Genomic DNA, 16,801 nt, shown 5'->3' on the forward strand with positions numbered 1-16,801 from the left:
GGCACTAATGACAACACTCATACTGAACATAATTTTGCTTGCATAGACTGATTTTGGAGATCAAGCAATAATTGCAGATGGGCTTTCTGAGGTCCCAGATAGCTTTTCTGATTTCCTTTTCTAACTTTCAGAATTTAGTAAATTAGCATATGGTCCATTGATACTTATGTGTAGACACTAGTCCCTAGAGGCAACTATTTTTGGTTTCAAATCTTGGCAAATGCAGTCCCAGAAAATTCTGAATGTGACAAACAAGAAACAGGTGTTGTAAACAAGTCAATGCTGCTAAAAATACAAACTTGCAGAAACAAAGATACTATTTGACATGGTTTTGCACATAAGACTGACATGGTTTGCACATAAGACTGGCATAGCATGTTTCAAGTACACACATATATGTCAGAAGGTGGGGGGTGACATACCATATTTTGTCCCCCCTGGTTGAAAAGGTGGGGGGGACATGTCCCCCCTATCCCCCACCAAATTGCACCCATGGTCAGATTCAGTAATAAACAGATTTTACCAAGAACATATTCATTCACATTTTAAAACCCTGAAGCTTAATTATTTTGTCAAACTATAATAGCGCAAAAAAAATAAAATAAAATAAAATAAAAATACGTTTCTAAACATAGTCGCAGTACAGCTTTGGGACTTTTACTTTGAAATCCGACACTGGAAGTGCTGTGTGTGAGCGCGTGTTTTGACTCTCCTCGTGAGGATGCGCATATTCTCAGTTTGGGGGGGGGGAGTTCGGAGCGGCTCAGACTCGCGTTGCTTAAGCTGTTTTTCCGCTCCGGTTTATTCAAAATAGTCTGAGATTTATCAAAGCGCTGCTGTTTTTGGCGGAAACAAAAACCTCACCGATGTTTGGGTTATTTATTTTTGTCTCTCCGTGTGTTTTGTTGGAGTAAGTTGAAGAACTTTGGGACACAGTTTTTGGGAGGTGAGGGGAGAACCTGGGATAAAGGAACGACCACAAACTGCCGCACACTGGCTGCGCTCACGTAGGCGGCTCGGAGTTTGGTTGGTACTGGAAAAGAAGCAGCACGACGCCAACTAAAACCAGCTCCCAGCCTCACGTCTTACAAATGGAGCCAAGTCTGTTTGTGTTTTGAGTTTGTTTTTTACGGAGGCGTGTGGTCGCACATTGCGCTCAGGTCTGCGAGAGGAAAAAAAAAAGAAGCGCAAACTGCTTCGCTGAATAGTTCAGAGCGGGGCGACTGTCGTAACGGAGACAAGATTTCAGTGAGGATTTGGAGAAAAGTTTTCTGGTTCGAGTCTGGGCTGTGAATTTGGCTGTTTGGCAGCTCTTCGCCTCTTTAAGGTGAGTCGCTCATCTCGATTTTGGCTTCACTTTTTCACAAGCTAACAGTTAGCACGAACTTTCTCCACAGGTTTTCTGCTCATTACAAAGTGAGCAGAAATAAACAATTTGACAACTGTTAGGGGAATTTTGGATTAAAAACTACCTCCTAGTGAAATAAATGTGGATGTCCTACCTGGTGAATAATTTCACACTGAAGTTTGAAGAGTGTGTTTCTTTACTTACCTTTTCGAGCCTTTGTATTCACCCAATTGACCTGACTTCAGAGATTCTTTTTCGTCTTATACACGAGAAGCTGTATATAAAACATCAGTCCTCTGCTTTTAAAACTGTGGTTTCCAAAGGTGATCACAGACCTTTGAGGAAAATCAAGCATCAGGCATTCTGTCCATCCAAGAGTCCACATCCACAGTCCTCGTTTCAGATATTTACCCTTTAAAAACCAAACTATACACCTGTAGCTCAAGCGTTTTGTAGGTATTGCATTTTTAAAATTGTTACTCAAAAACAGCAACAACAGAAGATGGAGCAATGCCAGAAATGCCGAAAACCAACCAACCCTTTGTCATCCTATTTGAGAAACCTGATTGCAAAGCACGCCTAAAGTTTTGCACCTTTCCTGTTGAGCAAAATAAAAGGGGGCATGCATTTGCAGAAATGTCAAGGAATAACCTTTTAATAATCACCTACAATATGTTTGCCTCGTAAAAGACCTCTGGTTTAAGGCCACTCTTACTCCATTCTCTATGTACATGTGGAGTTGCATCAGAAAGGGCATCCGGTGTAAAATTTGTGCCAAGCCAACATGTGGATCCTTACCGGATCTGCTGTGGTGACCCCGAGCAAAAAAAAAAACAGGAGCAGCCAAGAGAAAGACAGTGAGCTTGAAAGCAGAAGGCATTAAACTTCCACATCCAGATGTATCATATACCAGCTATTGCTCCAGCATGTCCAGTTATGCGTGTACCACATAAGAGCTGTTACTCCTCTATAACTATAACCAAAACCACCAACCATTAACTATAATTATACTTACCAGAATGACTTACAAGTCAAGAAAACAAAAATCAGGATCCCCTACAGGAGGCTGGGTCTACTGCATAGACGACTCTAAACTAGAAAGTGGCTCTTTTTAAAACAGTTAACGCTTGGTTTGGTGGAAGTGTTTTTATTTATTTAAGTTGCGATGTCAAGTTCAGGAAAATGTTAGAATTTGTAAAATCCAGTCCTGACCCATCTCATGTTGTCCACCCTGATTTTTTTATTTAGCAAACACTTCCTGTCACATTTTATTAAAGCCTGTGGTAAACGCTCACAAAATGCCTCTGATTGTTATGAAACAGTTTGTTGATTAGTCAGTTAGTTGACAGATGAGAGAAAATATTTGCCACCTGTTTTTGGTTAATCAACAAGCTGTTGTCTGTAAATCAGATGTTTTTAGGTTTGGTGACTTAGTTGAACGGAACAGGTTGTTTGAAGACATCACCATGTAAAGGTAGAGCTGAAACTATTAATTGATAAATTGATTTCGGTGTGGGAGTGTGTGCTCGTGTCATCACTTCCACCACAATAAGGAGCCAACAAGCCAGACAGACGGACAATATAGTGATTTAAAAATGATTTAATTCAAGGTGTATGACCTTTCAAATTTCACAAAACTAAAACTGTTTACATATCTAAAACTATCCTATCTCACTGAGCATTAGGCATCTTAAAAATTTAAGCACCTTTTTTTATTTTAGGAAGGTCTTTCTATCCTATGAAGCTGTTTTTTGTTTTTTAACGCTGCTGCTGTTTTTTTTTCTTTCTTTTTTTTTTTCCGTATAGCTGTTTAGAAAGTGCCACTACATTTTTATTGCAGAAATGCAATGACAATAAACTTCTATTCTAAAATCTTGTTTCTAGCAAAATCTAAGCATTATACTGTAGGCTTTTTTTGTAAAGTGTTGCAAAATTACAGTGAATTTTAATGAGAAAATATTTATCTGGAGGGAATTCATAACTAATTTTTATTTTCCTTTTAACGACGTGCAGGAGGAAGTGTGTGTGTGCGCGAGTGCATGCATGCATGAGGTTTAGAGATTACCTGCATGATGCGAGTTTCCTGGGTGTGCGCGCTGACATAAGATTTCTTACAAATTACTTCAGAGGTGTTATCTGGTTTCAAAAGAAGTGTTTATTTCTTGTTTTTATAAAATATATGATAAACACATTTAAAATACAGAAATAAGCTGGTTTGGCGTGTTTTTCCCAATCTTGGTTTTTGTTCAAGTGTACAGCCACCTGATATTACACTGCCTTTCTCTACTCTGATTGGCTGTCACCATGTGCTTCCCAGGATCCCTCACACAAGTTGAGGGAAGCTCCTACTTGATATGACATCTCTATGGTTGCTACAGAATGTAGTTCATGGCTTGAATTTGTCCCCTTCAGGGGAATTAATCATTATTATTATTATTATTATTATTATTTTTGAAGACAGCACAAATTTTGATCATATAAGTAATGTCGTATTATGAAACCCTTATTTAAAGGGTAATAAATAAAATTATAGTCATGCCAAAGAAAATTATTTTTGTGGCTTAAATCTTAACTCAGTGGTGGTACACCTTTTAATTTATCAAACAAAAAGTCATTCTGTTTCTAGCTTCTCAGATATGATTTTATTTTTTTTATTCTCCTTGACCTACTAGTGCTGTAAATGTTCTGTCTCTTAAAGTTTGGATAGTTGATTTGACCACATACATAATTTGAAATAGGGCTGCCACAACTAGTCGACTAGTCACGACTACGTCGACTATTGGAACTGTCGACAACTAATTTATTAGTCGACGAGTCGTTTATTTTATTTCTTTGTTTTTCTCTCAATTCATAGTTTTAGGCAGCGAGCCGTCCTGCCGTCATTTGGATGTTCAAATTTTGGGAAAGACGGCCGATTAATACAGTGGCCGCCTTGTTCAAAGCCGTCTAAAATGCGCAGTTTACCGACGGAGGTGTGTGTGTGTGTGTGTGTGTGTGTGTGTGTGTGTGTGAGCATGCGTGTGTGCGGAGCAGAGAGAGAGGATTTTAACCCGAGAGAACATGTAAAAAAAAAAAAAACACACACACACACAAGAAAACCAAAGTGTGGAGCTGCCTTTACTTCTTTCCACTTTCTCTACCCACGCGGTTCTGATGGCACAGTCCTGTTCACACCATGTGCGCGTCGTATACTAAATTTATGAGATCATGAGATGAAATAAACGGTCAAATATCCTTAAAAAATGAGAATATATAAATGAACTGAGGAAAAATTACGCATGCACTGGTTAAAAATAAAACCCTGATGTGGAGAAGCTGATGTCAGAGGCACAGATCACAAAATGCAGGTGAGAACTCTGAACTTTAACAGCTGTTATTTTCCAAAGGTATATATTTATTCAATCTTAAGCTTAATGTAGTGTTCAAGCACAAAACGTGACTGATGAGGAGAAAGAAAAATGACTTTTAAAAATGACTTCATCACACTAAAATGAACTGGAGTCAAAATAAAAATACAAGCTGCTGATTTTTATTTTTCAGTTATTATAAGCTGCAGCTATATGTTTTATTAATTTCAAAGTGAGTTACCTCTTATCTTATTCTGATTTATTTATACAAAAAATAGGGGGAGCCAAATCAGCCTGCATTGTTCTGTTTATATCAAAGTTTTCCTGCACGTCTGTATATTTTTTTTCCTTCTTTATAAGAGTTTGGTGTTTGCATTTGCTCCACAAAGTTTTAAAACACAATAAAATGTTCACACTTTTCTTTATAGCAGTTCTGTAATTTCAGAAATGCAACAGAAACAACCACAAATCAGAAAAAGTTGGGACTATATGTAAAATGAAGATGAAAATAAAAATGTTGCACTATTCCCAGTTTCTCCACTCACAGAAGCCAAATGTTCTTCCAGAGTTGTCTTGGTGGCTTCCTTCACTTGTCTCCTTCCAGCATGGACATTTAGTTTTTGAGAACTGCCTACCTGACACAGATTTACTATAAAGTACCACACTGTTTCTATTTATGAATGATTGATGTAAATAAACTCTAAGAAATAGTCCCTGATTTGGAAATGTTCATGTTTTCATCCCCTGACGTTTCTCGGAAAATGCTGCAGGCCTTTATTTAGGAAATTACGTATGATACGACTAGTCGACTAATCGCAGAAATAATCGTTGACTAGTCGACTATCAAAATAGTTGTTTGTGGCAGCCCTAATTTGAAAACACTTTTAATTTCTGTGATACTTCTGCTGGTCGTGTCTGTATTTTCTGACATTTTATGAAGACATTTTATGAGTCTAGGTTGATAATCAAAGTAGATATGCACAATTGTGTTTTTGTTTTTTTTGTTTTTTTTAGTTTGGTCAGACAAAACAAAATGAGTTTACATTTTGTCCTGGGAAATCTTGATGTATATTTTTCTGATATTATCCAGACAGGACTGTCAATTGGAAACAACCAAAAAAATATATAAAACAGTTAATGAATAGTCAAAGGTTGATTGTGATGTCACGTCGTTAAATTCTCAAAGGAGGAAGTGCGGTGTTAGATTTGGGCAGCCTGATGTTATGTGAAGCTGTAATTGTTCTAAAATGAGAGGGAGAAGATGGCTGGTTCAGCAGCATGTCTACAGGGAAAAGTTTCCTCCTCTGCCAAAAAATGGGAAGAGGGGAATATTCCCACCCCTTTTAATTTTACCAGCCTGCACTCCTGAATTATTGTGATCTTTACGGTGTAAATCCGTGAAGAAATGTGACGTGGAATTCAATAGTTCCTTGTGTGCTTTGAGTTGATCGATGATATGTGTTAGTAGTTTGTTTTCCCCTCCTGCAGCATACTGAATACTCTGAAAGGCACTTTGGATTTAAGTGTTAATTGGCTTCCTGTCAGCTGCGTTGATATTGATTGTCTTTACGTAGGAGTGTAATCTCTGCTCACCTGATCTCCCTCTTTGACATGATGTTGATGAACCGGTGATTCAAACTGTGTGGCTGCGAAGAGAAGCCAGAGCTGTGTTGTTTTGGTGAAAACAGTAGCCCCGAGGTAATATCTGTCTAATGCACCAGTGTCTACTGAGCTGCAGCCTTGCGGAGGAGAAAGGTTTTGCACCAGCAGATTGGTGTGTTGCTCCCTGGGAAGGGACTGCAGAATTTGAGAGCTGAGGAATTTTATGCATGGATGGCAGTGAACAGTAATTATGGGGCAGGCCATGTTGAGGCTTGACTATATAATGTTTGTCTTTGTACAATGAGAGAAGAAAATGGGTCACTCTTAGTTTGAGTGAAATGTTGCCATCACTTTAGATAGTACAAAATACAAGTGATTTTGCTAACATTTGGTGGATACTAGCTTTGAACTGCATGAAATAATCTTCACTCTTTCACGTTGTAATAGTTAGGATATTTTTTACCTTTTTAAGGGAACTCTGGGATTTGTTGACTTAGGGTATATTTTTAGATTTTTTTTTTTGGTGGTGGTGGTGGTGGTGGTGGTGGGGGGGGGGGGGGGGGGGTGTGTGTCATATTTTCGAGAGATTGAATGCAATATAGAATCAAGTCCAATACTGACGTTGCTCCATGATGCAAGTCACCCTCTGCACACAGTCATCAGCAACCAGAGGAGCCTCTTCAGCCACAGACGGCTCCTTCCCAAGTGCAGGACCAACAGACTGAAAAACTCCATTGTCCCTCAGGCCATCAGACTGTACAACTCCTCACTCAGGGGGAGGAGGAGTAACAGGAAGACTGAGGATGGGAAGGAGAGGAACAGTAGTAGGCAGTAAACAAGTAGCGAGCAGTATTCCTTGTATTTAATATTTATATTTGCAAATTGTTTTTCACCTTCACTTTCAATACTCTGTGTGCTTCTTACCCTGTGTGCTGCTATACAATGCTGCTGGAACCTCAATTTCCCTTAATAAAGTTCTATCTAATCTCATTTAATGGATACGAGGTCTATTAGACAATAAACCGACCCTTTTATTTTTTTAACTATATGGATTTGAATGACGTGCGATTCCACCAGTCATGCTTGAACCCTCGTGCGCATGCGTGAGTTTTTTCACACGTGTCGGTGACGTCATTTCCCTGTAGGCAGGCCTTGAGTGAGATGTGGTCCCGCCCTCTCGGCTGAATTCCTTTGTTTCACACGCTGCTCCAGACGGCGCGCGTTGCTTTATCAAAAATTTTTTCTGGACCTGTGAGCAATATCCGAGTGGATACTATTCGAGAAATTAAGCTGGTTTTCGGTGAAAAATTTAATGGCTGATGAGAGATTATGGGGTGTTTCTGTCGGTGTAAAGACTTCCCACACAGCGGGACGTCCTGCAGCGCTTCCAGGCACCGTCGTCGGCCTGTTTCGACCTGAAAACTTCCTAATTTAAGGCTTAATTCACCCAAGACGTCGTGAGAGAACAGAGAAGATTCAGAAGAGGCCGGCATGAGGACTTTATGCGGACATTCCACTGTTTAAGGACATTTTGTAATGAAAGACGTGCTCGCAAATTCGCCGAGTCGTTTCCGTGACGACTCGGCAAATCTGTGTGCGCCGCTACAGGAAAAACACCTCCGTGTTGAAAACCATTTGTAAAATTCAGGCGGCTTTTGATGGCTTTCAACAAGTGAGTAACTGAGAAATTGCTTAACAGCTTGGACATGTTCCAGCTTGCCCGTTAAGGTTTCCAACGGAGGTGTTTTTCCTGTCGCGACCCCCCGCGGTGGGGTCCGGCCCGACATGCGACTCTGCCCGCACGTTCTTTCATTACAAAATGTCCGTTAACAATGGAATGTCCGAATAAACTCCTCATGCCGACTTCTTCTGAAAGTTCTCTGTTCTCTGATGACTTCCTGGATCAACAGAGCCTGAAATGTGGAAGTTTTCAACTTGAAACAGCGAGACGCTGCCACCTCGAAGCGCAGATCACCGTCAGGCGCCGTGGGCCGTCCTTACGGCGACACTACCAGACCAAAATCTCTCATCAGCCGTTAAAATTTTTACCGAAAACCAGCTGAATTTATTGAATGGTGTCCACTCAGTTGTGCCTTACAGTTTTGAAAAATTTTTGATCAAACAAAGCAGCAGTCTCTGAGCCATTCCTAAACAATGAAAAAATCGACGAGAGGGTGGGCCACTCCTCACTCAAACACTGCCCACAGGCGAATGATGTAACCGACAGGCGTGAAAAAACTCTCACATGCCCACGAGGGTTCAAGCATGTCTGATGTAATCACGTGATTCAAATCCATACGGTTTTTGAAAAAATTAATAAGGTCGGATACTTTTCTAATAGACCTCGTATGAGGGATGAGCCTGATTCACTAACTGAGCAAGGCCCTTGCCACTTCATCAAATGAATACATGATTTGGTGAGTCTACTTTGCATCTGAATTGCCATTGTGGGGAATATAAAAAAATAACCTTCAAAATTCTAGTAGTACTCCTGCCAAAACATCCATGTGTCTGTATGTGATTGGCTGTGCACCTGAATGAGCTAATCAGCTTCTGGTAGAGTAGGGAGACAATGGAATAGGTTGGGTGGAACTCATGTACCAGGTTGAGAACACTTAATATCACTAATGGTAAATAGAATAAAAATAAATTCTAAGATTTGCTTTAATAGATTCAACTGAAGTGGACTTTATAATATCAGTAGGCAAACTGTCTCATAGTGAAGGAGCATGGTAAGAAAACGCTCTAAAACCTGCTGACGTCTTAACGCTGCAAACTTGGAGCAAGTGTGTTTGCAAGGTGCAAGTAGGTGCATAAGTTGGAAAACGGCTCTTGTATCGGCAGTTGTGCACTGGATTCGGATTAGAACTGAAAAAATGTAGATTGGGCCATCGTTAATCTTTTTCACTTGGGACAAAAATGATGTACCATAATTAGTGGTAACCTTGGCGGACCAGACCCAGGCGGCAGGGGCTATCCCCCAGTCACAGGTGGTCAATGTGGCCCGGGAAAGGGAAGTCTGGGGTCCTCTGTAGCTGTTGCATCCACGACCTGATCCCAGATAAGCGGTTCAAGATGAGTGAGTGAAAATAGACATATTTGTTATCAATAAAATCTCAGAAAATCTTTTTTTTTTGTGTGTGTGTGTCAATATGGCACACCACAAATTCACATAAGGGCTAACTGGGTTTTATGGTGTCCAAGTGAGCTCACTGCTGGATCAGCTTACTTATGTTATTATGAACATTTGTGAATTCATGAGCAGTCCAAGTATTGAAAATCTAAAAATGTGGTTCTTCTCCCCAACATCAAAGTTTTGTCTTTTAATAAGTTAAAAAATGTCCCATCATAAAATCCCAAAACACAACTTAGTCTTCAGTTTTTTTTTTTTTTTTTTTTTTTTTTTTTTTGCGATGTACAATATCTTACTGACTTTTTTTTTTTTTTTTGACTACCAAAACACAACTTGCAGAATTAATTTACTTTGATGGTGGTGGGGGGGGGGCTGGAACCACCTAAAAGCTTTTAAATTATTTTCAGATTTTGAATAATATTTTCCATTGATTAACATGTCAGGAAAGCTTCTGAAAATGATTGATTCATCCTCTTTTCAACTCTAAACAAATTTTTTAAAAATGATCAGAGTATGAATAACCTTAATTTGGAAAAAAATTGCCATATACACATAAAGTACATATGTCCACAGTTTAATGTATTTGGACTAATTTTTATTTTGCTCATAAATCTGTATTGAGCTGGTATTCAGTGGGTGTAATGTCTCATACATGCTAAGGAGCCTCCAAAAGCTGAAGGTGATTGTTCAGTCGATGTGGTATTGTTGGTCTAATAGCTCTTGCTCTTACTAGGGTATGACGGTGTTTTGTGTCACACTGAAAAGACACCATTTCCTTCTCGTTCTATTACTAAGGGCTCTCATCGTGATGAGCTTTTGGGAGTGTGGTCACCTGCAGGATCTGTGTTCCTACTGTCTGGCAGCTGGAAGCAAAATTGTTGGTGTTTTCCCAGAGATTGACTCACTGCTTACAGAGCCGTGATGACCACGCTTTCTTATCCCCCTCGGACTCCTCTGACCCAGCTCAGCTACTGTAACACGAGATCATTCTTGAAAAGCGAAATGAAATTTGGTTTTGAGAAGACTGTAGTGAATTCATCAGTGATGACCAAGTATGAGTAGTTCTTAAAGAAAACCACAGCTCCTTCTGAAAATGACCGTGAAAGCAGGAGACTTTTTACTGCTTCAGATGTGGTGTGTTTGTAGCAGAAAGAACTTTGATGTTTCTGATTCATGTGACTCCTCATTTTTAGCGTCATCATTAATAAGCATACAGTGCCCTCCCAAAATTTTAATTTGTTTATACCATTTCAAATACAAAAGTAAATCAGGCTTCTCAATATAAACATTTCTAAAATTACCTTCCTTAAACTGAAAGCAAATCACTACAGCTTACATAAATTAATTAAAAATATAAAAGCCAAGGCGATGGGTTGCATAAGTAATAGATTCCAAGTCGGGAATGGATACATGAATGTTTCCAAGTGACTGAATATGTCTTGGACTTTATTTAGATCAATTAAGAAATACAGACAGTATGGCAGTCTGTGATAAATCTGTGTGGTGTAGACAGTTTTGAAAAAACTGAGTGACTGTGTAGGAAGGAGAAGAGTGAGGAAAGACTCCCAGAGAACCCAGAAGAAATTACAGGCTTCTGTGGCATGATTGGAGAAATTGTGCATAGTGCATGTTTTGCATTTTGTATAGTCAGTTATGCACAGGGCTGTGAAAATTCTGTGGATTTTGTCATGGTCGTGATAGTCACAGAGTTAGGAAAATGGCTATTGCAAAGCATTCTCTTTTTAGGACATCGTACAAGTTTTATAAATCTGTGGAATTCCATGGAGTAAAATGTGAATCTCAAAGTGCGGTTGTCATAAAGTGGGACTGGCTGGTTGTTGCAGCGAGGCTCTTGTTCTGTGTCTGCTGCATGCGCTGCTTCTGTTGTGTCTAATTAGATGCTGTTCTTAAGCTAAAACTAGAGTGTGGGCATCACAAACTTTTACAGCCATCAACTTTTTAAAAGGAGAATTTTGTGGTATGTCTGTGTCACAGAGTGACGTGGTACAGAGGGAGGACGGCAAGAAAGACAGTCTCAAAAAGTTGGATAAGGAATCAAGCATCTGTGGAATTGGCGCCGTTTTGAATTTAAAGTCATCTTCATAACACATCTGAAAGATAAAAGAGCCAGGAAAAGCGTCTTATAATCATAATTTAATTGTTCAAACAAAATTTTACACATCAATTGGAAAACTTTTCTCATCAATTGGAACCTGTTCAGGAGGTCAGAGTATTAAGTTTCAAAACTTTGCAAAATTAGGACCACCCTAACATAGGGTTGTGTATCGAGAACCGGTTCTTTTCGAGTATCGTTAAAAAAAGATTCGATCCACCAATATCAATAGCCTTTTTGCTTAACGATTCCCTTATTGGTCCTTCAGAGTGGCTGTTGTCTTTGAGGGTGTTTGTGGGGAAAATGATCATTCCTCTACGTTGATTACAGACCCTGCAGCGGGTCTGTAATCAACCGTTTTTGAAGCGTGAACCATTGAAGCAATGCTTCGATCCACTAGCTTGTTGGTTCTTTGATTCGCTGCTCTTCAGAAATGGCAAGTCCGCTTCTTAATCCCTCTCACAGCCATTAAAATATTGTGAGTCACTTTTGTGGGGATTAAAGTCATTAACTGGGACTCTTGTCTTGTTGCAGTCAAGAAATGAGAATCGTCCTCCGTTCTGTTGGCACAGCTCTAAATGCTGCGCCGCTTTCTGCTGAGAGATAGTCCAATCGGAATTAATAACTTCAAAACGAATTGCTGCTTTAAATAAAATGACACCTCTTACAAACGTTGTAATACAGACAAGAAACTACAATCGACTGAAACTTTTTTCCCCATTCTTTATAAATTACATCCCGACGCGCAGCACAGCCAGCTGCAAGAGCTCAGTTCACATGTATGGAAAGACATTCATGCCAATAATGTCTGAAAGGAAATACTTTTGACAGAAACTACAGATTTTGTTCATTTCTATTATGTCCAGAGATCAAGGATCCACCATGTACAGTTTATTATGTCCAGAGTTTAAGGATCCAGTAACCAATTTCATATTTATTTTAAGGATTCAAAGGAATTTTATTGTCATATGCACAGAAGAACATGTTCCCTGCACAATGAAATGTGTCTACTGCATTTAACCCATCCTAATTGCCAGTAGGAGCAGAAGTCGCCATTAGGCGCCCGTGGACTATTTTAAGACTCAATAAAATGTTGTTCAATTTCAATTCAATTAGCTTATAAAGCGATAAATGATCCACACAGTGTGTGGATGGGCCGACATCCATCCGCTGAAATGCACATAAAAACATGGTTACATTCTTTCAATTCATAAAATGAATTTCTTTCAAAAATCCAGAGAACACAAACAGCAGGTCTCGAAAAAAGAGCAGATGGTGCGCTCTCTCTCTCTCTCTCTCTCTCTCTCTCTCTCTCTCTCGTACTCTAAAAGCAACAAAACGCTACTCTACATTTGTGCCGGTGTGAAAGGGGCTTAACATACAAAAGAACAAACAAACCCACCATGCCGTAAGCCATCTGTAGGCATGAAGAGCTGTTAGGATGAAGTTAAGGATGAAAAGCTGGATAAATTTCTGACACGATTTTTCGCTGGAGGAAAGCAGATTGTAGTCTGTACACAAAGTTTGTGTTGGATTGTTGACGTGAAAGCACCAGTAACAAACACCAAAATGTAAGTCCTTTACTGTTGTTTATAAAGTAATAAAATATCAAATGTCAAGGATCTATTTTCGCAGTTTAATAAAACAAATAATGAATGTTTGAGTTCAATGGAAGGAATATTTCATCCGGTGAAAGATGGAATGTACCATTCAACGAGGTTAAGCCAAATTGAATGGTACCAATGTACCAGTACCTCAAGTAATATTTACTGTCTCATTGGTTTTTGATATTTATCTTCTTTCTCCTTCTGCATGACACCCCTCCTATAGCGGAACATCCCTGTGCTGTGGAAGTTTTTTGTTCAAGCCAGGGGTCAAAATACATTTTTTTAACCTACTTGCACCGGTGCTAGTAACAAAAAAAAAATTACTTGAACAACCAAAAGTCAGTCTTATACAACCCCTGGCAAAAATTATGGAATCACCGGCCTCGGAGGATGTTCATTCAGTTGTTTAATTTTGTGGAAAAAAAGCAGATCACAGACATGACACAAAACTAAAGTCATTTCAAATGGCAACTTTCTGGCTTTAAGAAACACTATAAGAAATCAAGAAAAAAAGATTGTGACAGTCAGTAACGGTTACTTTTTTAGACCAAGCAGAGGAAAAAAATATGGAATCACTCAATTCTGAGGAATAAATTATGGAATCACCCTGTAAATTTCCATCCCCAAACTAAAACCTGCATCAAATCAGATCTGCTCGTTGACATTGACCCTATGCCATGACATTGATCCTATGTGTCTTTTTGCAAGCAACGTTTTCACAGTTTTTGCTCTATGGCAAGATGCATTATCATCTTGAAAAATGATTTCATCATCCCCAAACATCCTTTCAATTGTCCAAAATATCAACGTAAACTTGTGCATTTATTGATGATGTAATGACAGCCATCTCCCCAGTGCCTTTACCTGACATGCAGCCCCATATCATCAATGACTGTGGAAATTTAGATGTTCTCTTCAGGCAATCATCTTTATAAATCTCATTGGAACGGCACCAAACAAAAGTTCCAGCATCATCACCTTGCCCGATGCAGATTTGAGATTCATCACTGAATATCACTTTCATCCACAGTCCACAATTGCTTTTCCTTAGCCCATTGTAACCTTGTTTATTCTGTTTAGGTGTTAATGATGGCTTTCGTTTAGCTTTTCTGTATGTAAATCCCATTTCCTTTAGGCGGTTTCTTACAGTTCGGTCACAGACGTTGACTCCAGTTTCCTCCCATTCGTTCCTCATTTGTTTTGTTGTACATTTTTCGATTTTTGAGACATATTGCTTTAAGTTTTCTGTCTTGACGCTTTGATGTCTTCCTTGGTCTACCAGTATGTTTGCCTTTAACAACCTTCCCATGTTTTTTGTATTTGGTCCTGAGTTTAGACACAGCTGACTGTGAACAACAGCAACATCTTTTGCAACATTGCATGATGATTTACTCTCTTTTAAGAGTTTGATCATCCTCTCCTTTGTTTCAACTGACATCTATCATGTTGGAGCCATGATTCATGTCAGTCCACTTGGTGCAACAGCTCTCCAAGGTGTGATCACTCCTGTGAGGCCAAAACCGGTGTAATGTGCTCGCACCTTCTAACACCAACCAAAAGTCGAGCAGCAACATTTTGCACCATCTGTAGGCGGGTAAGCAGTGTCTGATTCAGCCCAACATAAAGTGCATTGCAATAGTCCAGGAGATTAGTGATAAAAGCATGGATTAAAATCTCAAAATGATGCCGTGAAAGAAATCGCTTCACCTTGGCCAGTTGTCTGTTGACACAGAACTCCTTTCATAATTGTCTTATTTGAACAAGAGCTGAACCTGGACTGATTTCATTATAAACCTGCTCGTCAAAGAATAAAACTTGGATGGAGCATCATTTTTCACACTTTCCTGTTTCACTGTGAGGTTGTGCGCTAAAGATGATCATTTATGATTGTGAAGTTGCTGTTGCTTTAATGAGCATTCTGCGCTAAAGTCTGCTGTTAAAGGATCATCGTTTGTAAACGATAAACAGCTTGTACAGTTTATAAGGATTCCATGAAAACTAACTTTTGTTTTCATGGGAAAATGAGTGAAACCCTGCCTCCTCTCCTGTCTCTCACTCTTGTCCCATCCCTTTCCCCATTCCCTTCTGCTGTTGCCCCTACCCTCCCTTTTCCTTGATGCAACCACTGTCTCTGCTGTTTAGCATTTTCTCCTGTTGAGGAAACAGCTTTTTGGAAACACAGCATTTAATCTGTGTAATAAAAACAAGTTCATTTCTGAATGTAATTGGAGCTACAGACACAGGAGTAACTATATTATTTAAGTTAGGGCCCATTTTAAAAAGAAATCGGCTTGCATCAGTTTTTTTTTTTTTTTTTTTTTTTTTTTTTGCGAATTTCATTGACGGCACGTCCGCTAGGTGGTGAGTATGCTTTGCTTTGGCCAAAGCCGGCTGAGGTTTACTGAGCCAGGATTGATAAGGTCAAGAGGCTGAAGCCATGGTACGGGGTGACCGTTACCCTTGAGGGGGCCATGAGGGATATTTACAGCCGGTGTGCAGGTTGTTTTGCTGATGGCCACAAGTTTCAGGAAAGATGAACCTGGGCTGTGAATCTGTGAAGGTCGATAGTATATGAACACCAGGTTTAATTAGGGATGGGTATTGATAAGATTTTATTATTGATTCCACTTATTGATCTGATTCTTTATCAGTTCCCTTATCAATACCTCCTGTGAATTTTGTGTGTACTAAAAGTAGGTTTTAAAGGTTTTCTATGTCAACAGCATTTTGAGTCTTAAAGTAAAACTTGAAATTGGTCAATGGATCCTTGATCTGTGGACATAAATAAAATCTGTACATTTTCACTGAATCATTTATCTCTGGACATAAATAAAAATTTAATATTTACATGGTCACTGGATCCTTGATCTCTGGACATAAATAAAAATAAACAATCTATAATTTTTGTCAAAAGCATTTCCTTTCAGATATTAATGAGACAAATTTAACTCAGCCTCTGAGCTCTTGCAGCCGGCTGCGCTGCACATCGGGATGTAATTCATAAAGAACGGTCGTCGTCTCACTTTGGGAGAAAAAAAACCCCACTTGGTCAGTTTGTTGTTGGTTGTCTGTATTCCAACATTTGGAAAGAGGTGTCATTTGATTTAAAATGCCGATTCGCTTTGAAGTTATTAATTCCAACCAAAATCGTTCCAACTTTACTCAGCAGAGAGCTACGCAGCATTTGGAGCTGTGCAGTTAGTCCCACAAAATGGAATGGAACAGAGGATGATTCTCGTTTCTTGCCCGCAACAACACGAGTCCCACTTAATAACTTTAATCTGTACCAAGGTGACTCACGGTCACTCACACTCAAGCAGAGAAGCAGTAGTAAGTATTGCTGCTTTGTTGCTTCAAGTAGACCTGCTGCAGAAGTAGCAGGCCTGCAATCAATGTGGAGAAATGGTCATTTTCCCGATAAACACCCTCAAACAACGGCTGCTCCACTGTAATGTGAACTGAAGGACCAATAAGGGAATCGTTATGCAAAAAGGCTATTGATGTCAGTGGATCGAATCATTTCTTATTAATTCTTAACAGGAACCGGTTTTCGATGCCCATCCCTAATATAATATAATTCCAGGGTAAATTTAATAAAAGATCACATTTGAAACTCTCAAAATACCTGCTGTTGAAATAGGAATTACAACA

General features: G+C 39.3%; 1 protein-coding gene across 5 annotated transcripts in view; it reads left to right on the forward strand.

The window, feature by feature from the left end:
• The first annotated feature begins 762 nt into the window (after positions 1 to 762).
• The window catches only part of LOC117510226 (fibroblast growth factor receptor 1-A-like), a 119,206-nt gene continuing 103,167 nt past the window's right edge, over positions 763 to 16,801 (forward strand). The window contains exon 1 of one of the 5 annotated variants that reach the window (XM_034169856.1): positions 763 to 1,327. The gene's annotated coding sequence lies outside the window, so the exon portion shown is untranslated. The remainder of the gene's footprint in view (positions 1,328 to 16,801) is intronic. The other 4 variants (XM_034169854.1, XM_034169852.1, XM_034169855.1 and 1 more) reach the window with 4 other exon arrangements.

The sequence above is a fragment of the Thalassophryne amazonica genome, chromosome 5, assembly GCF_902500255.1.
Source record: "Thalassophryne amazonica chromosome 5, fThaAma1.1, whole genome shotgun sequence".
Classification (NCBI taxonomy): Eukaryota; Metazoa; Chordata; class Actinopteri; order Batrachoidiformes; family Batrachoididae; genus Thalassophryne; species Thalassophryne amazonica.